Below are 13,870 nucleotides of genomic sequence, written 5' to 3'. Positions count from 1 at the left end.
TTTCTAGCTGTATTATATTGTGTTCTGTGATTTTTATTTTCCTCTCTAGAGGGTTGATATTTTCCCCCCTGATTGATGGAAAGGAAGATGAGCAAACACTTCAGTTCTAAGAATTCTCTTCATTCAACATAAATCAGGCGCTATTCATGTCAACAAACTTAGGAGATTATTTAGCAAGATCCTTGATCCTTGACATTATTTAGCAAGGATCCTTGATCCTTGACAAGCCTTTCAACGTATTTTAAAGTAATATTATAAATGTAGGAATCAGTACTTGCTTGTCGAATGAATGAATTGAAATTAAAGTCAGTTGGGTTAATGTCAATAGCATGATTTAGCATCAACACTTACAAAGAACTTACAATAGCAGGGATTTACCTTTTAAAATCATTTTCTTAGGCTTTATTTTGAAGTTATCAAGCTTTATTTTGAAGTTATCAAGACAGTTCTGTTACGGGCAGCCTTCCGAGAAAAATGACACCCTAAAGCAAGTGACTTGTAAGACCAAGAAACAAATGAGCACTGTTAGGTTTGCAAAAAAGGAGAGAGTGGCATGAGATCACGCTTCATGCTAAAAATAATTGGGGGGAGAAAAATAACTCTGTATCTTACAAAACATGACATCTTTGTTCTTCACTAGACTGCTTTGAATCGGAACAGGAAGCCTGCTGTATTACCGTTTATGGCTTGGCAGTTATGTGCAAAGGCATGATGTGAAATAAAACATGGGTATTTTCAGTTAAAAATTTTCTAAAGAAGCCATGATGCAACTGGGGAGTTTCACTAACACTGACTCAGCACCTCTGGTCCTATTTTGAGGCAGAACACTCAGCTTTAACATACTTCATGCCACTCCTTTTAGGCTCTGTCCCATCTATAGCAAAACTGCTCAGGAGCTGAAAACACAAAAGAGACTTGGTGAGCTCCCAGGAGCTGCAAGCCTCAGACTAGGCTCAGGTATGAAGCAAAGCTAATGGGCTTCCCTCTCTCCACTCCTGAGTTTTCTTAGTAGTAATGACTCCATTCAAAAGTACCTGAACCAGTAAATGATAATGGAGGATTATTTAAGGGCCAGGACTAACCACTGGATTACTCTTTCACCTTCCATCATCAGTTTCATTTTTTCATTATATAATATTTATATATGAATAAAAGGGAATGAGGTTTATTCTGCCTTCAATGAACCTGTAGTCTAAAGGGAAAGGCTGACCCCTGTATTATGACTCTACTGCAGCAACATAAATAAGATTCTAGGGGACATTCTACTGGTGCAGAGGAGGGCGCATCCCCCAGTGAGGTGTGTGGGATTCAGAGGAGTGTTTGGTATGGGAAGGATTCCTGGAGATGGATAGGTGTTTCCCTGATGGAACGAGGCTTTAGTGTAGCATGGAGGAAGAACTGCCCATGCAGTTGTGTGTTTCAGAAACTAGATAAGAGATTATGGAGTGTGTGTGAGAAATCACAAACCGTTCCTGTTGCTGCAATGTCAATGTGGGAAGGCAGTACGGAAGTTATGAAGCAGAGACCTGCTCATGCAGAGGCTCCTGGATATTGTGCTAAGGGACCTAGATCTTGTTTTACAGGAGGATGTGGAAGCTTTGAAGGGTTTGAGGCAGGAAATAACATGAGTAGGTTTCATTTTTGATAAACCACAGTGGTAGCTGTGTATGGGATCAATTTGAGAGGATCAAGTCTGAAAGCAAGAAACCAGTTGGAGATCTGGAATCATCTGGAGATCTTAGAAAAAGTCACTGAGTTTCAGTTTTGTTATACTCCTAAGAAAACATTGCAAGGAGGAAGTGTAGGGCAGGGCTCTGGAGTCAGATGGCCTGGTCTGACCCACTGCTATGTGACCCCAAGCAAGTTATTTGTCTCCAAGTCTCATTTTCTTCATGTGTAAAGTGGAGATAACAATAAAGATCTCTTATCAGTTACTATGAAAATTAAACAAGATAATCAATGCAAATTGCATAGCACAGTGTCTAGTATTATATAGTACTCTATAAATGTTAGTTATAATCATCACTTAATAAAAAGAAAAATGAAAAATAGGTAAGGTGGTGAAGAATATCAATGATATATCCAGACAATCCAACCACTTTTGCCAACCTAAAACCATAAATATATATTTTTATTCAAGGCAAGGATGCAGGGAAAAACTCCAACAGAATAAAAGAGTAAAGGGAATTTAGATGTTTTCTGCAAAAGACCCTAGCCTTATTCACAGGCATCCCAGTTTTCAGGATGCAAAGTTATATAGTTGGCATGGCCTTGTGTTAAGTTAGATACAGAAAAAAAAAAATCAAAGAATGGCATCAGCATTTCTGTAGTGCATTCACTAATGATGCGAAATATTTGACATCAGCAGTAACTACAGAGTCCATCAACACTGGAAAGGCTTCACTGCCCAGAGCTGTTTAACAAAATCTAAGTTCTTTCTGTCTGGCTTCATCAGATTTCACAGTATCTTTCCTTGTCTGTCTGATGATAATGGAGATAAGTATGGCCTTGAGGAGTTCATTTTATTCAATTTATTTTTTACCTATTTAATTTTCTTATTTTTCAGTCTTTTCATGTATTTAAATTTTCTAATTTTATTTTTCTGAATTTAAAATTGAATTATTTACAAATGTTTCAAAATATAAAAAGTATTATTGAGAATTTAAAATAACATCAAAGGAAAATAATCACCCATATTTCCACAGAGCCCTAACTTAACTCTTTAATGACTGCCATTTAATGACTCTTTAATGACTGCCTTTAATGACTAACTCTTTAATGGCCAGCCTATGAAATGCTTGACATCAGAAGCCTTTTCTTGCTGTGGCTTCCCCTCTGTCTTCCCTGCTCTCACATTTTCTTGCCCAAATCTAGTCTGTGCTAGCCTTGAAAATGGAACCTGGACAAGTACAGACTCCTTGGTTGAGGCAGTCCTTTAGTTGTGCTAAAGATGACTAAAATTATAGGCCAAGTTTTACCAGGAAGCACTTCATTAGTATTATAAAGATCATAGTTCTCTGTAATTCTGCAGTTCCTCTGCAGTCTATTTTTATTTATTTATTATTTTTTTATTTTTTGCGGTATGTGGGCCTCTCACTGTTGTGGCCTCTCCCGTTTGCGGAGCACAGGCTCCGGACGTGCAGGCTCAGCGGCCATGGCTCACGGGCCCAGCCGCTCCGCGGCATGTGGGATCTTCCTGGACCAGGGCACGAACCCGTGTCCCCTGCATCGGCAGGTGGACTGTCAACCACTGCGCCACCAGGGAAGCCCTCTGCAGTCTATTTTACATGCAAGCAATTAACACAAAGAAAATAGTTGCAATGAAAAATACTCATTTTTTACAGACTCATAAACTGAGACAATCTAAATCCATGAAAGAAAGTAAAAAATAGCCAGAAAACCAGGTCAGAATACATTTTTTTGCTGGAAATTTTCAGATGTTAGGACAAACCAAGCAGGAAATATTACTTTAAAAACTGAAGTATTGAAAACAAAATTATAAAGCTCATAGATGGTAACATAGAAGAAAGTCAGGGTGAACTTGGTTTGGCTGTGACTTTTTAGATACAACACTGGAAGCGCACAATCTATTTAAAAAAATGGTAAGTTGGGCTTCATTAAAAAGAAAAGCTACCTCTTTGTAAAAGGCACTGTTTGGAGAATGAGAAGAAAGCCCACAGACAGGGAGAACACTTTTGCAAAAGACAAAAGTCTGATAATAATAATTATTATGTCTGATAATAAACTTTTATGTAAAGTATACAAAGAACTCTTAAAATACAACAATAAGAAAATAGACAACCCAAGTAAAAATGGGCCAAAAACCAGAACCTCACCAAAGAAGAAATACAGATGGCAAATAGAATATGAAAAGGTGATCAATACCATATGTCATTAAGGAATTGCAAAGTAAAACAGCAATGAGATACTACTACACACCTATTAGAATGTCCAAAATCTAAAACGCTGACAACACCAAATGCTGGTGAAGATGTGGAGCAAAAGGAACTCTCAGTCACTGCTGGAAGGCATGCAAAATGGTACAGCCACCTTGGAAGTTTGGAAGTTTCTTACAAAACTGAACCACTCTTATCATACAGTCATGGTCCTTGGTATTTACCCAAATGAACTGAAAACATACATCCACACAAAAACCTGCCTAAGGATGTTTATAGCAACTTCTTTCACAATTGCCAAAACTCAAACAATCCAGTTGTTCTTCAATAGGTGAATATATGTATAAACTGCTATAGCCATACAATGGAATATTATTCAGTGCTAAAAAGAAATGAGATATCAGGTCACAGAAGGATGTAAAGGAAACTTAATTGCATACTGCTAAGTGAAAGAAGCCAATCTGAAAAGGTTCCATACTGTACAATTCCAACTACATGACATTCTGGAAAAGGCAAAACACTGGAGACAGTAAAAAGTTCAGTGGCTGCCAGAGGATAAGGGGAGGGAGGGATGAATAGGTAGAGCACAGAGGATACTCAGGGCAGTGAAACTCTAGGATACTGTAATTGTGGATACATGCCATTATACATTCATCAAAACCCACTGAATGTACAACACTAAGAGTGAAACCTAATGTCAACTATGGGCTTTAGTTAATAATAATGTACAGGCATAGCTCAGAGATTTTGTGGGTTCAGTTCCAGACCACCACAATAAAGCAAATATTGCAATAAAGTGAGTGTCACAATTTTTTTGGTTTTCCAGTGCATCTAAAAGTTATATTTATACTGTACTGTAATGTATTGTGTCCAACAGCATTATGTGTAAAAAACAAAACAAAACAAAACCAATGTACATACCTTAGTTAAGAAGATTGGAATGTTGGACAACCTTAAATGATACCTACTTACTACCTTACTATCGTTGTTATTGTTTATTAGCATTGTTTGCAGATTAAATTATTTTAGGTCTAAAACATCCATAGTAAGCAACTGAAGCTAATAGCAAAAGTTAAGAGCTTTCTGGGAAATTTGGATTTAAAAAAATACACAAAAAACTATAATTTTCCTATATAATACCAATAACAAATTAGAGAATACAATGAAAGGAAATATTACTTTTACAGTAGCAAAAATACAAAATTTCTAGAAATTATCATAGAATCATAATAATTGTAAAATGTTGCATTCCATTCCAGAAAATTTATGGATACTTTGAGGCTTCTCAATGGATAATTCTAGGGGAGACTTTCTTCATCTTTTTACCCTTGAGGAATCCTTGCAGTAGTGATCAGATCTCAGGAACTCCTGCATAAACTTTGTATTTATATAGTTCATGGTCCATTAATGTGATCAGTAAGTTGTAGACATAAGAAACCAGTTATCATTGTTAATGCTCTAATGAGTAAAGAATGGTATTTTTGTCATGATCTGTTTCTTCTGGCCAACGAATTAGCTTACTTTTATTGTGTGACTTTCCCCTCCCCACAAAGAATGTCATCTTTAATGTAAGTCAGTAGTATAGATGGTGAAAACCACATTTTTTTTCTTCTTGATTTTTTTACCTACCAAGTAGGTCTTATAACACATTTTTACCCTGCAATATGCTAATGAGGTATGGTATGTTGTATATGTAGTAGATGGTAAATGTAAAAGGGGTTTTTTTGTATCTAAAACAAAAAAATGACATTTTCCCCTAACATTCTTGAAAAACAACTAGAAAACTAAACTTTGCTTACTTTTCCCACAATTAATCTTTCTTTGATTTTTATAAATTTAAAAATTCACAAGGCAAATACAGTAAATTTCTGGTAAATTACTACCTTAAGCCAAAATGCATTTTCAATTTTATAAAGATGGTTTTGTTAGATTTCTTTTAAATAATGGTTACCAATTTATTTTAACTAATGCTATTTACAACATTAAAATTTATTGACAGTGTTGAACAGTAAAACTACTAAAGCCATAAACTGAAGCTACGTGAGTGAAAATATAACACAAGACACAATTTTATACTGTTTTTACTTTGAAAGACAGTTTCCTACATGATCAGGCTCATAGATGTAGGTGTTTCAAAATGATTATACAAGCACTTTGATCTTTTTATAGAAATGTGTAAAGATGCTATTTTTGACATGAAAAGTGAATAATGAAATTCTCCTCTTTATTGTGAAACCTAACCTTGATTTTTGCTACACAAATAATTTTTGGTTACACTTGAGTTAAGCATGCACACACATTTCATTTTTAACTGAAATGAGATTTCTGTTCTTGTTCTAATGCTTGATTAAACAAGAAGAGTCTTGATCATACACGTTAAGAAAGTAAGAACTGCAGCAGAGTGTTTATTGCTTTCCTATGACTTGTGTGATACTCTCCTTACACAGAAATTCAGAACATATCTAGGAGCAGATTAGTAAATCTCACTTTAAGTGTAGCTCATAAAGTTCTTTCTTCTGTTGAAGTCACGTTTTCAGGCTGAGCAGAAGATCCAGAGAAAAGGGATTGAAAATTTCATTCTCTTCTAATCTGCAGTTCTTCTGGCTGGTTTTCAACAATACTGGAAACTTGATATACTTTCTCACTCTCAAGTCCAAGCAGCAGTGGAATCATTTAAAGATTTCATTTTGCAACATGATTTTCCCAAAGATTGAGGGATTTTTTTTGTCCAGGGATTTTGTCATGGGAAGTTAAAACATTTTCTCCGGGCTTTGCAGGGACTTGTTCAACTGGTTGTCATGATAAAAATGTTTTCCAGTGAGCCTAGTTTCTTCATCTATTCTTCATCTATCAGTCATGCAGCAAAATCTATACTAGTAGTTTCTAGAGATTACTTCTGAGTTTATCTTCCAACTCAAACAACTTGCTAAGAATGCTTCATAAATTAAGCCACCAGATTTCTGTGTGTAGCAGGAGATTTATGTGCTCTTAGTCTAGATTTTCACACCAGTCTTTTCTTGAGCAAAGTGGTCTTTGTTTAATAAAGCTAACCATTTAGCATTATCTGTATAGTTTTTCATTTCATTTCCAAGAATTTTTGACACTAAAATCCCTCTGTGGAGAAAGACATATGCTGTGACAAAGTCAAAATTTTCACATTTTTTACGAGAGGTGAAACCTTTCATGCACATAATTAATTCTACAAATGCCAGCACAGACATTTTTTTCCTAGGTATGATGACAAAACATTAAATATATCTTGGGCTTTGCTTGTTTTGGGCAGCTTTTGCAGCAGACATAATTTCTTGAATTTCACCAGCATGTAATATTTTTTACAAATGCTATATACCATGACTTTTATTGTCTGTTCATATCAAATTGGATAGTGAAGCTGTTGTTCTTCAGTTTATTACACAAGACCTCTTGAGATTCATGTGACAAGTTATCAGTAGGTTGGCTCACCATACTATTGGAGAAATGAACGTTTTCAATTTCTCACATTATATCTTTTTTTAAAAATAATTTTTTTTTTTTTTTTTTTGCGGTACGCGGGCCTCTCACTGTTGTGGCCTCTCCCGTTGTGGAGCAACAGGCCCCGGACGCGCAGGCTCAGGGCCTAGCCGCTCTGCGGCATGTGGGATCTTCCCGGACCGGGGCACGAACCCGTATCCCCTGCATCGGCAGGCGGACTCTCAACTGCTGCGCCACCAGGGAAGCCCCAAAATAAATTTATTTATTTATTCATCTTGGCCGTGTTGGGTCCTAGTTGCGGTGCGCGGCTCTCCCATTGCGGTGGCCTCTCATTGCGGAGCACAGCCTCTAGGCGCATGGGCCTCAGCAGCTGTGGCGCACGGGCTCCATTGCTCCGCGGCATGTGGGATCCTCCCGGCCCAGGGATCGCATCTGAGTCCCCTGCGCCACCAGGGAAGCCCCTCACATTGTATCTTATCCAAGCATTTTACTCACTATAATTTTACATGCTGACATTATTTGTAAGCACCACGTGAGTTTTCCTTCTTGTGGCAACAAGTTCTGTTATGAAATAACTTGATTCATGAGTCTTTCACTGATTTTTCTCCAGCTTTATTGAGGTATGATTGACGAATAAAAATTATGTATGTTTAAGGAACACAATGTATTATTTTCAAATATGTGTACCTTGTGAATGATTACCACAATCAAGCCAATTAACATATTTGCCACCACACATAATTACCTTTTTTTGTGGTGAGAACTTTTGAGATCTATTCTCTTAGCGAATTTCAAGTGCATAATACATTATCATTAACCATAGTCACCATGTTGTATAATAGGCCTCAGAAAAGTATTCAGTCTTATAACTGAAAGTTTGACTTTAGTATCTCCCCTTTTCTCCCACCTCTGAGCCTCTGGTAACCACCATTCTACTCTGTGTTACTTAAAATTTGACTGTTTATTTTTTTTAAGATTCCACGTATAAATGAGATAACATGATATTTGTTGCTCTGTGTCTAACATATTTCACTTAGCATAATATCATTCAGGGCCATCTATATTGTTGCAAATGGCAGGATTTCCTCCTTTTAAAAAGCTGAATAATACCCCAGTGTGTGTGTGAGTGTGTGTGTATCACATTTTCTTTATCCATCCGTTGATGGACACTTAGGTTTTTTCCATATCTTGGCTGTTGTGAATAATTCTGCAATAAACGTGGAGGTGGAGATATATCATGGAGATAATGATTCTATTGCCTTCAGATTTTCCCATAAGTGGGATTACTGGATCATATGGCAGTCATAGTTATGTCTTGAGTGACTTCAACACTATTTTCCACGATGGCTGTATAAATTTACATTCCCATGAACAGCACACAAGAGTTCCCTTTTCTCCACATTCTCACCAATGCCTGTTATCTTTTTACTTTTTTAAAGTGTCTTATTCATTTTATACATAGTAGATTGTGCGTCTCAATTCCCCACCTCTATCTTGCCCCTCTGCCACCCCTCTTTCCGCTGGTAACCACCAGTTTGTTCTCTGTATCTGTGGGTCTGTTTCTGTGTTATCACATACATTTGTTTGTTTTATTTTTTAGATTCCACATATAAGTGACAATATAAACTATTTGTCTTTCTCTGTCTGACATTTCACTAAGCATGATACCCTACAGGTCTATCCATGTTGTTTTAAATGGTAAAATTTCATTCATTTTTATGCTTGAGTAATATTCCATTATATATCTCACAGCTTCTTTATACATTCATTTGTTGATGGACTCTTAGGTTGCTTCACATCTTGGCTTTTGTAAATGATGCCACTATGAACATTGAGGTGCATGTATCTTTTCAAATTAGCTTTTTCATTTTCTCCAGATATATACCCAGGAGTGGAATTGCTGGATTATATACTAGTTCTATTTTTAGTTTTTTTGAGGAACCTCCATAATGTTTTCCATAGTATCTGCACCAATTTACATTCCCACCAACAGTGTATGAGAGGTCCGTTTTCTTCACATCTTTGTCAAATTTTTATTTGTGGTCCATTATTATTATTTGTGAGCCATTCAGACAGGTATGAAGTGCTATCTCATTGTGATTTTGATATGCATTTCCCTGATGATTGGTGATGTTGAGCCGCTTTTATTGTGCCTTTGGTTATTTGTGTATCTTCTTTGGAAAAACTTCTTTTCAGGTCTTCTGCCCATTGGAAAATTAGGTTGTCTGTTTTTTTCTTTTTCTTTTTGATATTGAGTTGAATGAGCTGTTTACATATTTTGGATATAAATCCCTTATTAGACATATCATTTGCAAATATATTCTCCCATTCAGTAGGTTGCCTTTTCTTTGTGTTGATGTTTTTTTGCTGTGCTAAAGCTTTTAAATTTAATTAGGTCTCATTGTTTATTTTCATTTTTATTTCCCTTGTCTGAGTAGACAGATCTGAAAATTATTGCTAAGACTTATGTCAAAGAGTGTTATGCTTATGTTTTATGGTTTTCAGTATTACATTTAGGTCTTTAATCCAGTTTAAGTTTATTTCTGTGTATGGTGTGAGAAAATGTACTAATTTCATTCTTTTATGTATAGCTGTCCAGTTTTCCTAGCACAACTTGTTGAAGAGACTATCTTTTCTCCTTTTGCTTCTTTTGTCATAAATTAATTGACCATATGTGCATGGGTTTTTTTCTGGGCTCTCTATTCTGTTCCATTGATCTATATATCTGTATTTTTTGTGCCAGTACTATACTGTTTTGATTACAGTAGACTTATAGCATAATCTGAAGTCAAGGAGCATGATACCTCCAGCTTTTTTCTTTTATCTCAAGATTGCTTTGGCTCTTCAGGGTCTTTTGTGGTTCCACATAAATTTTAGGATTATTTGTTCTAGCTCTGTGAAAAATGTCATGGGCGTCATGACAGTAATTGCACTAAGTCTGTAGACTGTTTTGTGTGGTATGAACATTTTAACAATATTAATTTTTCAATCCAAGAGCATGAGACATCTATCAATTTTGTTGTATCATCTTCATTTCCTTCATCAATATTTTATAGTTCTCAGAGTTGGGGTCTTGGTTAAATTTATTCCTAGATATTTTATTCTTTTTGATGTGATTTTAAACAGGATTGTTTTCTTGCTTTCTCTTTTTGATAGTTCTTTATCAGTGTATAGAAAAGCAAAAGATTTTTGTATATTAATCTGTATCTTGAAACTGTATTCAATTCATTTATTAGTTCTAATAGCTTTTTGGTGGAAACTTTAGGTCTTTCTGTCATCTGCAAATAGTGACAGTTTTACATCTTTCTTTTCAATTTGGATGTCTTTTATTTCTTTTTCTTGTCTGATTGCTGTAGCTAGGACTTCCAATACTATGTTGAATAATATGGGCATCCTTGTCTTGTTCCTGATTTTAGAGGAAAAGTTTTCATATTTTCACCATTGGTTATGATGTTGGGTGTGAGTTTGTCATGAATGGACTTTATTATGTTGAGATATGCTCCCTCTATGCCAACTTTGATAGGAGTTTTTATCATGAACTGTTGTTGAATTTTGTCAAATGTTTAATCTGCATCCATTGGGATGATCATGTGATATTTATCCTTCATTTTTTTATGTGGTGTATCACATTGATTCATTTGTGGATACTGAACCATCCTTGCATGCCTGGAATAAATCCCACTTGATCATGGTGTATGATTCTTTTTACATATTGTTGAATTTGGTTTGCTAGTATTTTGTTGAGGATTTTTGCATTTATGTTCATTGGAGACACTGGCCTGTAATTCTATATATATATATATATTTTTTTCTTTTTTGGTAGTTTCTTTGTCTGATTTTTGTATTAGGGTAATGGTGGCCTTGTAGAAAGAATTTGGGAGTGTTCCCTCCTCTTCAATTTTTTGGAATAGTTTGCAAAGGATAGGTATTAACTCTTCTTTGTATGTTTGGTAAAATTTCCCTGTGGAGCTGTCTGGTTCTGAACATTTGTTTGTTGGAAGTTTTTTGATTACTGATTAAATTTTAATACTAGTATTTGGTCAATTCAGATTATCAATTTCTTCCTGATTCAGCCTGGAAGATTGTATGTTTAGAAATTTATCTATTTCTTCTGGATTGTCCAATTCATTGGCATATTATTGTTCATTGCATTCTCTTATGATTTTTGTATCTCTGTGACATCAGTTGTAATTTCTCCTCTTTCATTCTTATTTACTTGCACCCTTTCTCTTTTTTCTTAATGAGCCCAGTTAAAACTTATCAATTTTATTTATTTTTTTAAAAAAACAGCTCTTGGTTTCATTGATATTTTCTATTGTTTTTAGTTTCTATTTATTTCTGCTCTGATCTTTATTATTTCCTTCCTTCTGATGACTTTGGGCTTTGTTTATTCTTCTTTTTCTAATTCCTTTAGATGACGAGTTAGGGTGTTTATTTAAGGATTTTCGTTTCTGCTGAGGTAGGCCTGTATCTCTGTAAACCTTTCTCTTATAACTGCTTTTGATGCATTGCATAGATTTTGGAAAGTTGTGTTGTTGTTTTTAAATTTTTTTGTCTCAAGATATTTTCTTTGTTGAAATCAAACAATGTTTTTAGTAGCATGTTGTTTACTATCCATGTGTTTGTGTTTTTCCCAGTTTTCTTCCTTAATTAATTTCTAGTTTCTTATTGTTGTGGTCAGAAATAAAGCTTGATACAATTTCTATACTCTTAACGTGGTTGAGACTTGTTTTATGGCCTAGTATATGATCTATCCTGGAGAAAGTTCCTGAAAAGAATGCATATTCAGCTGTTTTGTTTTTGTTTTTTAAATTTTCATTTATTTATTATTTTTTCTTATTAGTCATCCCTTTTATACACATCAGTGTATACATGTCAATCCCAATCTCCCAATTCATCACACCACAACCCCCACCTCCTGCCACTTCCGCCCTTGGTGTCCATACATATTTTCTCTACTTCTGTGCCGCAATATCTGCTCTGCAAACCGTTTCATCTCTACCATTTTCTAGGTTCCACATATATGCGTTAATATACGATATTTGTTTTTCTCTTTCTGACTTACTACACTCTGTATGACTGTCCCTAGATGCATCCACATCTCTACAAATGACCCAATTTCGTCCCTTTTTATGGCTGAGTAATATTCCATTGTATATATGTCCCACGACTTCTTTATCCATTCATCTGTCGATGGGCATTTAGGTTGCTTCTATGACCTGGCTATTGCAAATAGTGCTGCAATGAACATTGGGGTGCATGTGTCTTTTTGAGTTATGGTTTTCTCTGGGTATATGCCCAGTAGTGGGAATGCTGGGTCATATGGTAATTCTATTTTTAGTTTTTTAAAGAACCTCCATACTGTTCTCCATAGTGGCTGTATCAATTTACATTCCCACCAACAGTGCAGGAGGGTTCCCTTTTCTCCACACCCTCTCCAGCATTTGTTGTTTGTAGATTGTCTGATGATGCCCATTCTAACTGGTGTGAGGTGATACCTCATTGTAGTTTTGATTTGCATTTCTCTAATAATTAGTGATGTTCAGCAGCTTTTCATGTGCTTCATGGCCATCTGTATGTCTTCTTTGCAGAAATGTCTATTTAGGTCTTCTGCCCATTTTTGGATTGGGTTGTTTGTTTTTTTAATATTGAGCTGCATGATCTGTTTTTACATTTTGGAGATTAATCCTTTGTCTGATGATTCATCTGCAAATATTTTCTCCCATTCTGAGGGTTATCTTTTGGTCTTGTTTATGGTTTCCTTAGCTGTGCAAAAGCTTTTAAGTTTCATTAGGTCCCATTTGTTTCTTTTTGTTTTTATCTCTATTACTCTAGGAGATGGATCAAAAAAAATCTTGCTGTGATTTATGTCACAGAGTGTTCTTCCTATGTTTTCCTCTAAGAGTTTTATAGTGCCCAGTCTTACATTTAGGTCTCTAATCCATTTTGAGTTTATATTTGTGTATGGTGTTAGGAAGTGTTCTAATTTCATTCTTTTACATGTAGCTGTCCAGTTTTCCCAGCACCACTTATTGAAGAGACTGTCTTTTCTCCACTGTATATCCTTGCCACCTTTGTCATAGATTAGTTGTCCATAGGTGCATGGGTTTATCTCTGGGCTTTCTATCCTGTTCCATTGATCTATATTTCTGTTTTTGAGGCAGTACCATATTTTCTTGATTACTGTAGCATTGTAGTATAGTCTGAAGTCAGGGAGTCTGATTCTTCCAGCTCCGTTTGTTTGCCCTCAAGACTGCGTTGGCTATTTGGGGTCTTTTGTGTCTTCATACAAATTTTACTATTTTTTTTTCTAGTTCTGTAAAAAATACCATTGGTAATTTGATGGGGATTGCATTAAATCTGTAGATTGCTTTGGGTAGTATGGTCATTTTCACAATATTGATTCTTTCAATCCAAGAGCATGGTATATCTCTCCATCTGTTGGTACCATCTTTAATTTCTTTCATCAGTGTCTCATAGCTTTCTGCATATAGGTTTTTTGT

This window comes from Monodon monoceros, unplaced genomic scaffold, assembly GCF_005190385.1.
Source record: "Monodon monoceros isolate NGI ecotype Baffin Bay Population unplaced genomic scaffold, NGI_Narwhal_1 Super_Scaffold_6, whole genome shotgun sequence".
NCBI classification, from domain to species: domain Eukaryota; kingdom Metazoa; phylum Chordata; class Mammalia; order Artiodactyla; family Monodontidae; genus Monodon; species Monodon monoceros.
This window is presented reverse-complemented; position numbering follows the sequence as displayed.